The sequence below is a fragment of the Ambystoma mexicanum genome, chromosome 14 (assembly GCF_040938575.1).
Source record: "Ambystoma mexicanum isolate Mex_15411 chromosome 14, UKY_AmexF1_1, whole genome shotgun sequence".
NCBI classification, from domain to species: domain Eukaryota; kingdom Metazoa; phylum Chordata; class Amphibia; order Caudata; family Ambystomatidae; genus Ambystoma; species Ambystoma mexicanum.
The window spans coordinates 381,933,169-381,948,101 of record NC_090940.1 but is presented as its reverse complement, the minus strand read 5'-3'; the positions used below and the strand labels follow the sequence as shown (position 1 = coordinate 381,948,101).

Sequence of the window (14,933 nt, the reverse complement as noted above, 5' to 3'; positions counted from 1 at the left end):
AGTTAGAACATGTGATAAAGCAACTGCCCACCAGCAAGGCCCCAGGGGCAGACGGACTCCCCAGTGAATTTTATAAAGCATTTAAGGCAGAAATACTCCCCACACTACTAGCGATGTTAAATGAGGCGCTCAGCACAAGCAAACTACTTGAAACTCTGCGAGAGGCGATTATCATCCTGCTCCTCAAAACCGATAAGCCGTACACAGACTGTGGATCCTACAGACGCCTCTCATTACTCAGGCAGGATGGGAAGATTCTGACGGCAGTCATGGCAAACAGGTTAAGACCAGTCATAGGTAAACTTATACACTCAGACCAGACTGGCTATGTTCCACATAGGAATATAACTAACAACCTGACAAGATGACATCATATAATTGATCACACCCAAGGGGCTTCGCAGGAAGCAGCGATAATTTCACTCGATGCAGTGAAAGCATTCGATTCCATCAAATGGCCCTGGCTGCTAGTGGTCCTGGGAGAATACAGGATTGGGCCCACATACATGAAATGAGTATGGTTATTGTACAGTGAGCCGGTGGCAAGGGTCAAGACGAGTTCTACTATTTCAGGCCAATGGCAACTGAGTAAGGGTACCAGACAAAGATGCCTGTGGTCTTCGATGCTCTTCATTTAGCGTTGGAGCCATTAGCGGTGTACCTGAGGAAGGAATATGGGGAGGTAGGAATAAGTACTAAAGGAGGACAACACCGGATATCAATGTATGCTGATGATATGCTTTATACCTGCATTATCCAAAAGAGAACCTACAATATATTCTAGATGTAATGGCACAATATGCTGTATTGTCGGGTATAACTGTTAAACCGCAGAAATCAAGCCTATTCCCCCTGGGAGCGTATGTAGGGACGGCTATACACAGACTGCCGGTGCTACCGATCGACTGGAAAATTGAGACGTTTAGATACCTAGGAATAGACATATATCATGACCCAGAGGGGGAACATCGGCAAAAAAAACAGAAAAGGCGTTGTCCAAAATTGAGAAAAGTATGGCATTCTGGATCAGATTACCATTGTCTATGATGGGCCGTGCAACATTACTGAAGATGGTGGTCTGCCCAGACTACTAAATTATTTTGCAAATATCCCACACGCAATACCCAAAAGGTTCTTTGTGAAAGCACAGAGTATATGCAGGAGCTTTATTTGGCACAATTCAAGCAACAGAGTAGAATTGTGGAAACTACAGAATCCATATGAACAAGGGGTCATTAGACTGCCTAATTTTGAAGTATACTACCTGGCTAGTCAGCTCCAATTTGTGGTGAAATGGCTCAGAGGAACAGACACCGGAATCTAGACTACGAAGTGCCGAGAGCACCCCATACTTCTTAAATGAGATGTTTTGGCTACCTGAGAAACGAAGAGTCAGGGAGGGCCGGTTGTTGAGACTGGTAAAAAGGGTGATTTGGCGTAGGGCTTGTCAATTGATTAACAATCCTGCCCCGTACTCCCCGCAGATACCACTGGCAGGAGTGGATGTACAGGTCAGGCTAAATGTCAGAAGGATGTGGGAACCGGTTGGGATATCGACGGTGGGGGATGTATGGGTAGATGGGAAGCCCAAGAAATTGGAAAGGTTGGTGAAGACAAGGGATTACATCAGGGACAGCACATTACATACTCTCGACTCCTGAAGATTATTAAGTGCATGTGGCCCGAAGCTGAACTGGCCCAACAACCGGAGGCGGTAATAGTAACATTTTATGATGTGTCAGAAGGGGGACATGAGGTCTCCCGTATATATGAGTTATTGACGACTAAGATAGGAAAAGAGATAGTCCAGACTAGAAGGAATTGGGAGGACGACGTTGGAGAACCAATGTCGGATGAGTTGTGGAGCAGAGTGCAAGGGTACCATAAGAAGGTATCGAGAAATGTGCGGTTGCAACAGATTCAGCTGTATGTAACCCACAGAGCATACTTAACCCCCCCAAAAAAAAAAAAAAAGTTCAAGCATGCAGAAATACAAACATGCCCAAAGTGTGGATATGCGAATGCAGAGATGGTACATATGTTCTGGTCCTGTGCAGAGATTTTGGGTAAAGAGGAGATTAACCAGGATGTGAATTCCTCTGGACATGTCTTTTGGGAGGGGTTCCCAAGGGCTCATAGAGCTAAGCACGTGAGCAAACTACAGGACCTAACATACATACTGGGTAAACGCAGAATAGCGATGAGCTGGAAAGCGCGAACAAGACAGTCTGCCAAGGATGGCGGCGAGATCTGTGGTGTGGCAAGATGCTAGGGGAATGAATGAGGAACCAGATTGGGGGCTGGGGGAACTAGACACTTGGAGACAATTGGTGGCTTCACTGTCTATACCGGACCAAGCCAGACCGGTTGGAAGTTAGTCCAGGAGGTGGGGTGCGATTGTGGATACAGCCTGTTGGGGTCGAGAGCAGACTGGCGGAGTACAATGTAGTTCAATCTAACTAAAGTTAGAGGGTATCAAAATCCTGTCTCTACCCATATACTTGTAACAAATCACAGACAGAGTTACATTCATTAAGCAAAAACATTTTTATTCCTCACACTCAGTTCTCTGCGACTAAATAAATGTCCCTATACAATGGAATCTTGCTATCCCTTTTGATGTAAACTACCCCAGTGTGGCGCTGGTGTGTCGCCTATATGGAGATGGGATAGCAGAGACAACTTGCCCTAATCTCTCTCACTACTTTCCTGAGTCACTAAAAATAGGAGCACAAAGTGTGGACCCTATTGCGTCCACCTAGTGTGACTTATCATGCTTACTAGGGCAATAGGAGTATGCCAGACCCTGTCTCAACACCCTTACTGCTAACCTTTTAAAATGATGTAGTGTCTACCATGCTCACCTGTTGTTCGGTGAATCATGTCAGCCAGGATATCACCCTGAATGTTTGTCCGGTCAACCTGTTTCAGCGAAATTCTAATTGCTTTTACCGCTTTCTTCAGGACTCAACAATGTGCCACAATGTGGCACAATATATAAAAAAACCACACTAAAAAGACAACAATTCCCAAATTTCTTGGTTGGAGAGGGCATCATCAACTTCTCATGGGACGTCTACGCCAAGTTTCTCCCGACCCTGTACTGGGGGCAAGGAGAGAAAGATGTATGTCAGGGGCCCATCGATATATCTATTGGATTTCCCAGTGTAGGTATCCTCAAAAAGACGGTCTTACCTGTGTGGGAACGCCCACCAGGTCGAAATCTCTTCTGCCGTCTTGCTCATAAAGTGCTGTGTTCCTGTGGGTGTCAACTCCTAAAGGTATTATCTACAATATCAAATCAGTATATCAATTTGTAAATGCTGCGTGTCTGTTTATCATGAAAAGGGGGGACAAACAACGGTGGGGGTGATTTTCTGGGTCACTTACCCTTAGAGCTCTTAATTTCTGATCAGGGAAGAAGGCAGCGGTTGGTCCTTCTTCTCCATGGTCATGATTCAAGGTATCTCTTCCAGCACTTACTCGTTCCTTTTCTAGAGGCAGTTTATGCGTCTGGATTGGAAGGAATTTAGGAAATACTCAGTAAGTTATACTGTGTCTTCCTAGTGTGCTAAGTCACTCGAGTACTTTAGTTCATATGTCCTTTCATTAATCTGAGCCATCTATAATTAGTTGTCCCATCTGCAAGGGACCATGATCTGTGGATTTTCAAATTGGTGTCAGTTTCTGCTGTTCCACCATTTCCTGGTCTATCCCCTTATTATTGTTTGCAGCGCGGTTCATTTACGCGGCAGACATCGGTTCTGTAACTACCGACGATCACGTGGTCTAAAGTGCTCACATATCCGTATATTTGTATTGATCCTGATGTTATTCCGCTGACATATGGTCAACCCCTGCATAGTTTAGCGCGGCTTCAATGTGCTTCCTGGTTCTTATCTATGTAACTTTCTTAATCCTGTCCTCACGCCATCAACAGTCATTCATAACCGCCATCTTGGATGCGTCTGTTTATATACACGGTCAGCTAAACCAAGTCCTCTTTTTATTACTTCTCTTTTCGCTGTGTTATTGGTTCCGTATTTGTCTCACGCACATGGCCTGTGTGGCGCTGGTACCCGTGTTGTTAGCATCTATTCCTGTATGCTATTCTTTACAACTAAAGAGCCACAGTTTTTGTGCTTCTTCATATTTGTGTGTCAACTCCTCTATATTATACAGTACATTATCATAACAAAAACCTCATAACAAAAATATTAATTGTTTTGTTTTTTGTGTTTAATATCCATGGTTGTCAGCCTTAAATGGTCTGCTTCCGTGAGTTCGGAAGTCCGAGTATAGGAATGTCTCCTAATTGGTGTTCATTTAACTAACCCATAGGCCAATGTCCACTGAAGGTGGGCCATAAGGTGGTCGATCCCAGTCTTACCTCTGGCATTTTACTGGTTTTTATAGTACTGCCAGGGTTTGCCAGCATATCTCTTCATTTAGTCCTTTTACATGACTCTTTAATCTGAAGATCCAGAGTTGTTCTCTCTTCAGAAGGATAGCCGCTGTATTGCCACCCCTTTTGGGTACCATAACTTTCTCTAGGATTGTCCATCTGATATCTTTATCGGAATGCTTTAGTTGTAAAAAGTGTTCAACCAGGGGTGCAGTGGTGCGTTTAAGTCTGATGTTAGATCTATGTTCCCCTATTCTTAGTTTCACTGCTCTGGTAGTCATGCCAATGTAGATTTTTTCACAAGGGCATTTAATCATATACACCACATTTGTGGTGTTTCAGTTTGTGAACACTCTCTATTCCCACAGTGTATTCCAGCCGATTTCGATGGCTGTGGTGCATGTGTTGACAGGACGTGCTGTACACATGCCACATGGTGCATGCCCCTTGACTTTTGGTAAATTCCAAAGTGTATTCTGATTTTCAATTTCCTTTTCTATTACCCTGTAAGTGTTTACTAGGGAGTTTCTAATGTTTCCCCTTCTCTTGATGGCAAATAATGGGGTATTCAGAGTGTGGTCCCCTACATTGAGGATGTGCCATAGTCTCCTGACTTCTTAGGAGCTTTATAGCAAACAAGTGTACCAGAGACTGGGGTATAGCGGTGAACCCCAGGAAATCATGCATATTCCCGCTAGGGAGGTATGTAGGGACACCAAGCGACAAATTACCGATCTTGCAAATACCATGGGAGCAAAAAAACTTTTAGATACCTAGAGGCGGAACATCAAAACAACACTGAAAATGCAGTACAGAAAATCGAAAATAGCATGAGGTTCTGGGCCAAACTTCCCCTGGCAATGATGGGAAGGGGGGCGCTGTTGAAGATGGTGGTGTTGCCGAGACTTTTACATCTTTTTGGAAACATACCATGCCTGATACCGAAGCGATTCTTCTTGAAGCTACAAAGCATATGCATGGGGTTCCTATGGCATGGGACGAGGAACAGAATTGCTCTTTGGAAGTTGCAGAATACACACGATAAAGGGGGTATAAAACTGCCGAACTACGAGATTTATTACTTAGCAAGTCAAATGCAACATGTGGCTAAATGGCTGTCGGAAGACCACACCTCAGAATCGAGATTGCTGCGACTAGAATGTGCCCCGTTATTCCTAAAAGAAATAATATGGTTGCCCAAAGCAGAGATAAAAGAGCGTTCAAAGATGCTGATATTGGGATGGGAGTTATGGCGGAAAGCTTGCCAGGTCATGTAGAACCCGACACCGTGCTCACCCCAAATACCGCTTGTTGCACTAGCCGGAAAGGATGAGCAATTAATTAAGACAATTAGGAGGCACTGGGAATCGGTGGGAATTGTAACAATGGGAGATATGTGGCAAAAGGGGGAGATTAAGACATTTTTAGGGCTGGTCGAAGAAACGGGGTTGCACGAGGGGCAGTATATCAGAATGATACGGCGGATTAAAGAAACATGGTCAGCGATATCAGAAGAGCAACCTGATGCCACCATAGACACGTATCGCAGAAGAGGGGCACAAAATATCTAGGCTATATGAACTTCTAAAGGAATTGAGACAGGATTGGGAAGAAGAGGTGGGGGAACCAATGAACGATGGGATGTGGGAGCGGGCACAAGGGTACCATAAAGTATCCAGGAATGCTAAGTTGCAGCAAATACAGCTATATATAACCCATAGAGCATACATGACTCCCCAAAGAATAGCCAAATTCAAGAATGCTGAACGGCAAACATGCGCGAAATGCGGAGAAGACAATGCGGAGATGACGCCTATGTTTTGGGCATGCCCTGAAATTGGGAAATTTTGGGAGGAAATAGCCCACCGGCTTGATGAGAAGGGGATTACATTAAATGTCGAATCAGCGTGGGCATGCCTGATAGGAGAATTCCCTAGACCACGCCATCTAAAACATGTAAGTAAACTAAAGGACTTGGCATATATACTTGACAAGCGCAGGATAGCCATGGGATGGAAAGCATGTAACAGACCTAGAATAGAAACCTGGTGGCGTGATCTACAAAAATGGACTGAAGCTGAAACAGCAGTATGGCACGAAACCGGGAATAGAGGAGGGGAGGAAGAGGCAGAAACACCGACAGCCTGGAAGCATTTAGTGGCCACGCTATATGGACCCGCCCAAGACTGGTCAACCGACCAGGACTCAGAGGAGACAAAGAGAGGATCCTCTTAGTAGGAACAGGTGCAGAGCGATACATGGAGCAGGGTCGAAAGGGGGGGGGGGGCAGCAGACCTGGAAGCACAATGTAAATTTTGAAATGTTATAATGTGTGTTGTAAGTTTGTTGCATTTGTTTGGTTGTAATAAATAATAATAAAAAATTGTTTAAAAAAAAATAAAGTGTACCAGCGACTGGTTAATCCTCATAATAAATACAGCTAAATTAGTTTCTGAGAAAATTATTAATGAGATCATTGCTATATATATATGGATATTTCTTCTCATGTGTGAATGCCGTAAAGTCCTTCTTCAATTTAACTATTTTCTTGTTTAAATTCAGTTCTTTGAATTCCTTTATGGTGGAATCCAATTTCTCCATAATCGTTAGGTAATAACCTAGACATCCTAGCTGTTACAGAATCCTGGCTGCATGGCGCTGCCAGTCCAGCCCTCAAGCTAGCTATACCAGAGGACTACCAAATACTCAGAGTTGATAGACCTAGTGCCAGAGGGGGAGGCCTTGCTATCATAGCCAAAACTAAACTAGCATGAAGGCAGACCTCATCCCCTGAAACTAAATCATGCGAGTTACTCTCAGCCAAACTCTCCATTTCAGACAATAGTACTCTAACTATATTTTTAGTATATAGACCTCCTGGACCGATTGGTACCTTCAAACAAGACCTCTCCAGCCTCCCCACCAACAACATTAAAGATACTTTAATGATACTTGCTATGAGATTTCAATTTGGGCTACAATGACCCTAAGGACAAACATGCCCATTCCATTGAAACCATCCTGACGGAACATGGCCTGACCCAAAAAGTCATCGCCCCCACGCACATAAAAGGGCGCGTCCTAGACTGGGTAGCCAATCTGAATTGTGCCATTACTATCACTAAAATAACCCTGCAACCCTGGACTGACACTTATTCAGTTTCTCGACTGACAGAGCCCAAAAAACAGAAAAACATTGAAATAGTACCACCGCTCCCTACCAGAAGCAAAAAAGACATCACTGCAGAAACATAACTTCCACTCCTCCTACCTACCCTCTCCTCAATCACGAACAACATTGACCCTAACACACAAGTAGCAACCTTTAATAATACCATGATGAAGCCCCTTGACACTATTGCCCCAGTCAAAATTCGTAAAAAGTAAGCGAAAGTCTCATCTTAATACTTGGTTTACACCCCAGTTTAAAGAATTAAGACTCAAAAAAAGGAAACTCCAAGCCATCTGGCGGTACTCACCTACAGCCGAGAATAAAACTATACTAACTAACTCTGCCAATATGTACAAGAAGGAAATAATCCTTACCAAAAGGAATTCATTCAATGAAAGAATTTCCAAAGGGAACTCTAACATCAAGTTGTTCTTTACTATCCTCTGTGAAATGGAAAACCCTATCACACCCACAGATAATGTCCCAAAAGATAAACAATGGTGCACTAGCATCCAAAATGCTTTAGCTAATAAAATTGTTACTCTGCAGACTAAAATAGCAACTAAAAAAGCCTCTCTGCGCCCCACCGAGACGCACCCCACCCCACCTAATGCTAATCCAATCATGAACACACCGTCCAGCTTCACCAATATCTCCATTTTGGAAACTGAAAGGGTTATACTCTCCCTGAAGCCCTCTAACTGCCAGGGCGTTAGTTGCCCAGCACAAATAATCAAGGACACAGCTAGAGATTTAGCACCCTTTACCTCCAAGCTTATTAATGCTTCCCTTAAATCAAGTACTGTCCCGATCAGCCTCAAAGAATCGTGGGTACTCCCCACTTCTCAAGAAACAGACACTAGACCCAGCCAACCCTACTAATTACAGACCCATCACTACGGTCCCTTTTCTCCTCAAAATTATTGACAGAGTAGCCTACCTCCAAATCCAATCCTATTTGCAGGCTAACCATCTATTAGGATCACTCCAATCTGGCTTCAGACCACAACACGGGACTGAAACGGCGCTAACTGACCTAAAGACACAAATCGACGAGTTGAAGGATAAAGGTAAAACAGCAATGCTACTCCTCCTCGACCTTTCTGCAGCTTTCGACCTGGTGGATCATGCAGTGTTATGCGTACACCTAGCGTCAGCTGCAAATTTCTCGAGCGATGCTATAGCCTGGGTTCAATCCTTCCTAGCCAACCGTACAATGAGAGTATTCTCCCCCTCAGCTTCAGCAGACCCAATCCAAATTACCTGTGGCGTTCCACAAGGTTCATGCGTCTCACCGACAATGTATAACATCTTTACTAAGCCACTTTTCGACACACTTGACAGACTGGGTGTCACATATACCAACTATGCTGATGACACTTAGCTCCTCATACCCCTCTGAGGCAACTTCGTCGAGGTCACGGATTTAGTAAACAGGATATACTTCCTCATTCAGGCATGGATGGCCTCACACGGTCTCTGCCTGAATGACGATAAAACTGAGATCTTGATTCTAGGTTCTGACTCCAATCTAAAAAAAATTAAATCCCTGCTTTCACTATCGATGGTAACGTTATTAAAGTAGTAACCCAGGTAAAAACATTAGGTTTTTACCTTGACTGTACATTATCTCTAAAAAAATACAAGTTAGCTCCATGGCCTCATCTACAAACTAATCAGGGCCTGAAGACCCTTTTTATCCAAACCTAGTTGCGTTACGCACACTAATGCCTTAATAATGTCTAAACTTCACTACTGTATCAGTGACAGAATACGACTCAAAGTGGCATCGCTCACTTTTAAATGCCTTAACAATGCTGCTCCTCCCTACTTATCGGCCAGACTGACTAGAAAAAACCCAACGCACCACATTAGATCCTCTAACTACCTCTTCCTAGAAATCCCTAGGTTTAGTCAAAGCTGCACTTTCCTGGAATGCACTCCCCACGGCCATTAGAGCGGAACTGCCACACTCTACTTTTAGACTCAATTTGTTGAACTGGCTGCGCACTAATGACATTTAAGAAACCTCTTACCCACCTGTGACTTGTACCGTGGTACATTTCTGCACCTTTATTGACCTTCAAAGTACCCACCTGGTATTGTGTATCCCCTAACTAAACTGTATGTATTACTAATGTTCTGTGATGTATGTATTGACCTGTATGCTGTAACTAAGTCTTAAATATTCTTGTAACTGCTGCGCCCAGCTACCCGAGGGTTTGGTGCGCATTACCAAATGAATAAACAGACAAACAAACAAGTAAAGAAGAAGAGTACTAGCGGCCATGCAATGTTGACATCTACTTTTAGAATACTAGAAGGGTGTAATAAAGTAGTAAAATCAAGGTGTTCGAATTTGATTAGCTGTTAGGCAGAAACCTGTGCAGTTCCCTTAGAGACCACTGCAAATAGTTTAAGACTACAGGTGTTGGCAGTAAACCCAATTGGTAGCAGTCTGTACCACCCAGATTTACCTGGTTGCTGTGGCTGAGCAGTCAGACTTCTCTCAAGAAGAGTTAGGCAGTATATAGAGTATACACATTAGGTACAAAAATACAGTAGCACAAGCAAACACTGACCAGAGCTTTGGTGTAAAAGTATATAATTATATATTTAAAAACACACTTGTAAAAATACACTGGCACTAATATGTCAAGCAAGTTCAAACACAGTCATTAGAAATATATACACCTCCCTGATTAATTATTTGACAAGTCTTAGGAAAAGAACACCACTTATTATCAACTACAGAGGTGAGCGCTTAACCAAGATAGCACTCCAATAATTATTTCAAAAAGGGAGGGAAAAGGCAGAATTAGAACAGCACACAATACCAACACTTTTAAAAGAACCACAGCAAGTCAAGAAAGGCAGAGTCTACTGTAGAGCAAGAAAGTTCATAGGCCAGGCCCACTCTTGGAGAGAGCAAGGCGGAATGTGTCCAAGATCACACAGTTGAAGTACACTTTAAAAGTCTTTGCAGATAGTTCAAAAGGAGTTGGATCAGTTCAGAAAAGTTAGTTAACACGTCCCAGGTCACCCCAGGATAGAGAGTCAAGGATTTACGGGACACCTTAAACAGTCTGTTGCAAGGGAGACCAGACGGGACACAGTACCTGAAATGGTAAGAAAGCTCCAGCAGGGGCAGTTGTTCCTGGCAGCGACTGTAAGTCGGTGCTTCGTCTAGGGGAAGAGAAGGTCTCGACGTGGAGGAAAGCTGGAGGTCGTTGCACTGCCATGGAAGAAACCAGCCGCAGAGATTCTCGGTTAAAAGGTACTACCCTTTCATTCGCGGTAATGGTGAAGCGTGGCTATTCGGCCACCGGGGTGCTTGGCACGGGCGATTCTACCATGAGACGATCCAGGAAGGCGAAACGAGGGCGAACTGGTTAACCCCACCAGTTCAAAGGAAGAAGACTCTCCAGGATGAAGACCTTCTCTGTCGTCGGGAAGTGGAGAGGCGGTTCAGCAGGGCTCCACCCGTGGTGTCGTCGTTGCAGGTCGGCTCAGCTTCTCCCTCTTCGGATTCTTTAGGTCCTGTGGCGACTTCCGAAGTTCCAGTCCCCAAAGCCCTGCTTTTATGCAGAAAACCCCCCATTCACCAGTCCGAGCTGTCACTCAAACATGCTAAGTGGTGAGCCGGGCGGCTCACCACTGGGCCAATCACACTAGAGAGCGACTTGGGTTGCTGAGGCAACTCAGTCCAGGGTGCCTATTCCCCCCCTCCCACACATCCTGTAGACCCAGACAGAGTCGCACCACTTTTGGAGGCTTCTGTGCAGAAGCCCGCCAAAAGTGGAACAAAGGGCTCGACTTGGGTTGGAGGTACAGAGGCAAACACAAACGCCATTTTAAAACTGAGTCCTGGCAAAAAGACCCAACTGGGGAATAAATATTAAATAAATAACCCAGCGGTATCTTTAACATTGCACCAAAAAAGTGGTGCGTTTAAAATGAATGGGAAAATCCCATAGGAAATATTCCGGTGGAATATTTTGCGTGGTAACCACTGCCACCAACCAGAAACTCGACGAGGGGGGACTGCACAGTGTCCCCTCGAAAAACAGACCCAGGGGCAATCTAATTACCCCTACCAGTACTTCCACAATATGATGGTTTGTACTGGTTCTGTTCACAATTTAAGACTAGTAAAGTCAATGGTGACTTTACATGCCCTGGGAGACATTAGTTAGTCCCAGGGTATGGAGTCTATGTTTGGGGGTCACTATGACACCCCTGTGTTACTGTACTGAGGGTGCTGTGTAACACACATCCCAAAAACACATGAAGCCCTATGGAGTAAAAGACCCCGTAGCCCATAAAACACATTACAAAGTCAAAGGACATTCTCAAATCATGCCTAAGAGTGGGAAAAAAAAGAGTCTCACTCTTAGCAAGAGAAAAAAATAAACCCCAAAAATCCAGCAAAGCTGCTGGGGGACTCACTAGGTTTGGGAAATTAGCCTATACAGAGAATTCTACCTAACATTAGCATTGCATCTGGTAACAGGGTTGCACAGTTTAGTAAAACTAATGAGAAAATCAACCACCTCACAGAGAAATGGTAGTATACTATAAATGAATATGAGAACAGCAGACACTGCTCCCCCTTAGAATTTTCGAATACACTTTCTATACTAAAAGCCAAAGGAAACTCCACACCGCTATGGAAGATTCAGAACTTTGCAGACAACAAGGGTTATAATGTTGATAGTTATTAGGTTAAAGAAACGTGCCATGAGAGCAAACATAAGGAGAGAGATTAAATCTTCTGGCTGCAACTGGGAGGTGGGGAATGCAGAAATACATACCCTCAAGTTGACGTTTAAACACTGGTTGAAAAAGTACAGAGTTTTGAAGTACATAAACCAGAACTAAGAGTTTTTGGTAGGCATAGTTAATTGTAACGCCAGATCCATTTGGTAGAAATTGAATAAAAAACATGAGGGTAGAATTAACATGCAGTCCTCTTGTGTGGCAGAAGGGGACTAGGGTGATCATTTTTCCACCATATTTGAAAGTGAAAACGGCATTTCTGATGGGGGCATAAATAACGGCAACCGTACGGTTGAATGTTCATATAAATCTGATAAAGATTAAATTATTGCCATCAACAGAACGTTGACATTTTCAACAGCATGTGGCCCTAACGGGGTAACTAATTGCTTGTTAAAAACAACCCAGAACCATGGTCCGAGATTTTATTTAGGTTATTTTCTCAGGTTGTTAGAACAGGCATTTGTCTGGTATCTTGGAACCAGGCAATTCTCGTTCTGATTTATAACACAAAGTCAGAAGGCTCAACCGACAAGTTAGAGACCTATCTCTCTGATAGACACTGCCTCGAAAATACTTGCCAACATTGTACTAAAAAATCTGATTAAGTGGGCAGAGACTGCACAGAGGTTCAGCCCGCTTCAAACAGGATATAGAACGTGAGTTGGGACTACAATCATAGTGAGAACAATATATGAACAAATATATTTCATATTATGTCAAAGTTATTAATGCAGAAGGCCAAAGCCTAAGATCATACTTCGGAAACATGTTAAACACAGATTCCAATGTGTATTCCTCCGAAACCTTAAGAAACGTTGCGTTAGGTTTATGAAATTAGCTGACCTATTAGGATCGGAGTGTCAGTGGGTTTTGAAAAATAAAATCAAAAGGTGGGACAAAAATGCTCAAACAGAGGACCAACAAAGGTTGAAATTGTATCAAAATTAAGGTCTTCTTTATGGACCTATGTCTCAACTTCGACTGTATTTAAGTAATTTCCACTGCAACAGTTCAGTCATTGGTACCTCAAGTTTAGATTAAATAGTCTACCTACCGTAGAGTTCATTCACCCTAGACTAAAAATCCCTAAATAACTGAGATCATGCAGACTTTGTAAGAATTAATGCACTGAGTCACTTTATCATGTAGTGATAGTATGCACAGAGATGGCCACCTACAGGACAATATTTCTGGGACCTTACGTACAGTCTACCTCAGATGTTATTGCAACAAATTTAAGGTACAGACTAAAGACAGGAATGCAAGTTTCTCTTTTATTGCCGTTGTTGACATTTTTTATGAACATTTTTGATGAATTGGTGAACAGTATGAGGCTCTTTTAAAGGAATTGTTATAAGGTAAGTGGTTTTATTGATGGAATGTGTACAGAATTTTCCTCTATGTCGTTTTAAATGTAATTTGTGAATTTGCCAGTTTTGTACTTGTGTGTAAGGTATTATGTATGCTATAAACACAATACAAAAAAATATTGTTTTATGCAAGCCCATCTTGGCTGAATAAGGAGATTGAGGCACAAATCCACAAGGCAAGTTGATAAGAATCACATGCTTTTGGTGATATGAGGAAGCTGGACTGGAACCCAGGTTTACTATTTTCAATTTCTACATCTCTGCCACAGACACATATATTGCTAAGCAAGCAAACCAAACACCTCCCTGCCACACAAAACTATGTATTGTGCATTTGATCATGGTTGGATCTAGTAATTAAATATCATAGGCATTTAGACTGTGACTGCTTCCACAGTATTCGTCTCATCTGCACCTGTAAATCAATGTTGAGACTTTGGTGAATATGCACTCTAATGCACTGCTCTATGCTTACTAATTAGGTCCAGGGACACTTGTATGATGCTGAGACTCTTACAACTAACATTTGCACACATATGAAAACCAAACTACCCTGGAGATGCTATCAGATACAGACTGCCATTTGTTAACCCCAATACCCTATTGTTGATTCTGTAATTCATTAGCAGTCCCCTGAAAATGCTTGATGCTATGGTTACTGAACAAAAGCATTGTTTCACCAATTCTGTTTTTTGTTGTCTTTTTCAAATAGGTCTCTTCTCCTTCCATTCTCACCATGCTACCGATTGGCTTAAAGCTTCGTGTGATAATGATTTTGAAACCGTTTCCCTTCTTTGTGCCTTATCTCTTCTGGCTACATTACATTGTTTCTGCTTTGCTATATATAACCACTTTGCTTCACTGAAGCTTGGATTACATGTACCTTCAATGGGCTTACCATTTTGTTGTCTCCCCATTTCTATCACTAGTCTGCAATATCATTGGATACATTTATTTTTTTCAAATAGTTAATTTAAACGGAAATTAGTGACTATTGATTCTTAAACGTAGTGGACATATCAGCAATTATGTATAATAATACTCAAAGCAAAACAAACACATTTACATAATTCTAATTAAATATGGCTTAGATTATTCAGTTTAGTGACTCCATTAAGGGAAATTTGATAACTGTCTTACAGTGGATGGCTGATCTCTAAGTTGTCTTTAACTATAGTGTTGACCGGATGGTGTTTGTCAATAT

General features: G+C 42.8%; 1 protein-coding gene across 1 annotated transcript in view; it reads right to left on the bottom strand.

The window, feature by feature from the left end:
• Nucleotides 1–14,933, bottom strand: part of SEC23A (SEC23 homolog A, COPII coat complex component) — a 1,668,754-nt gene that overhangs the window by 1,567,722 nt on the left and 86,099 nt on the right. The window lies entirely within an intron of this gene.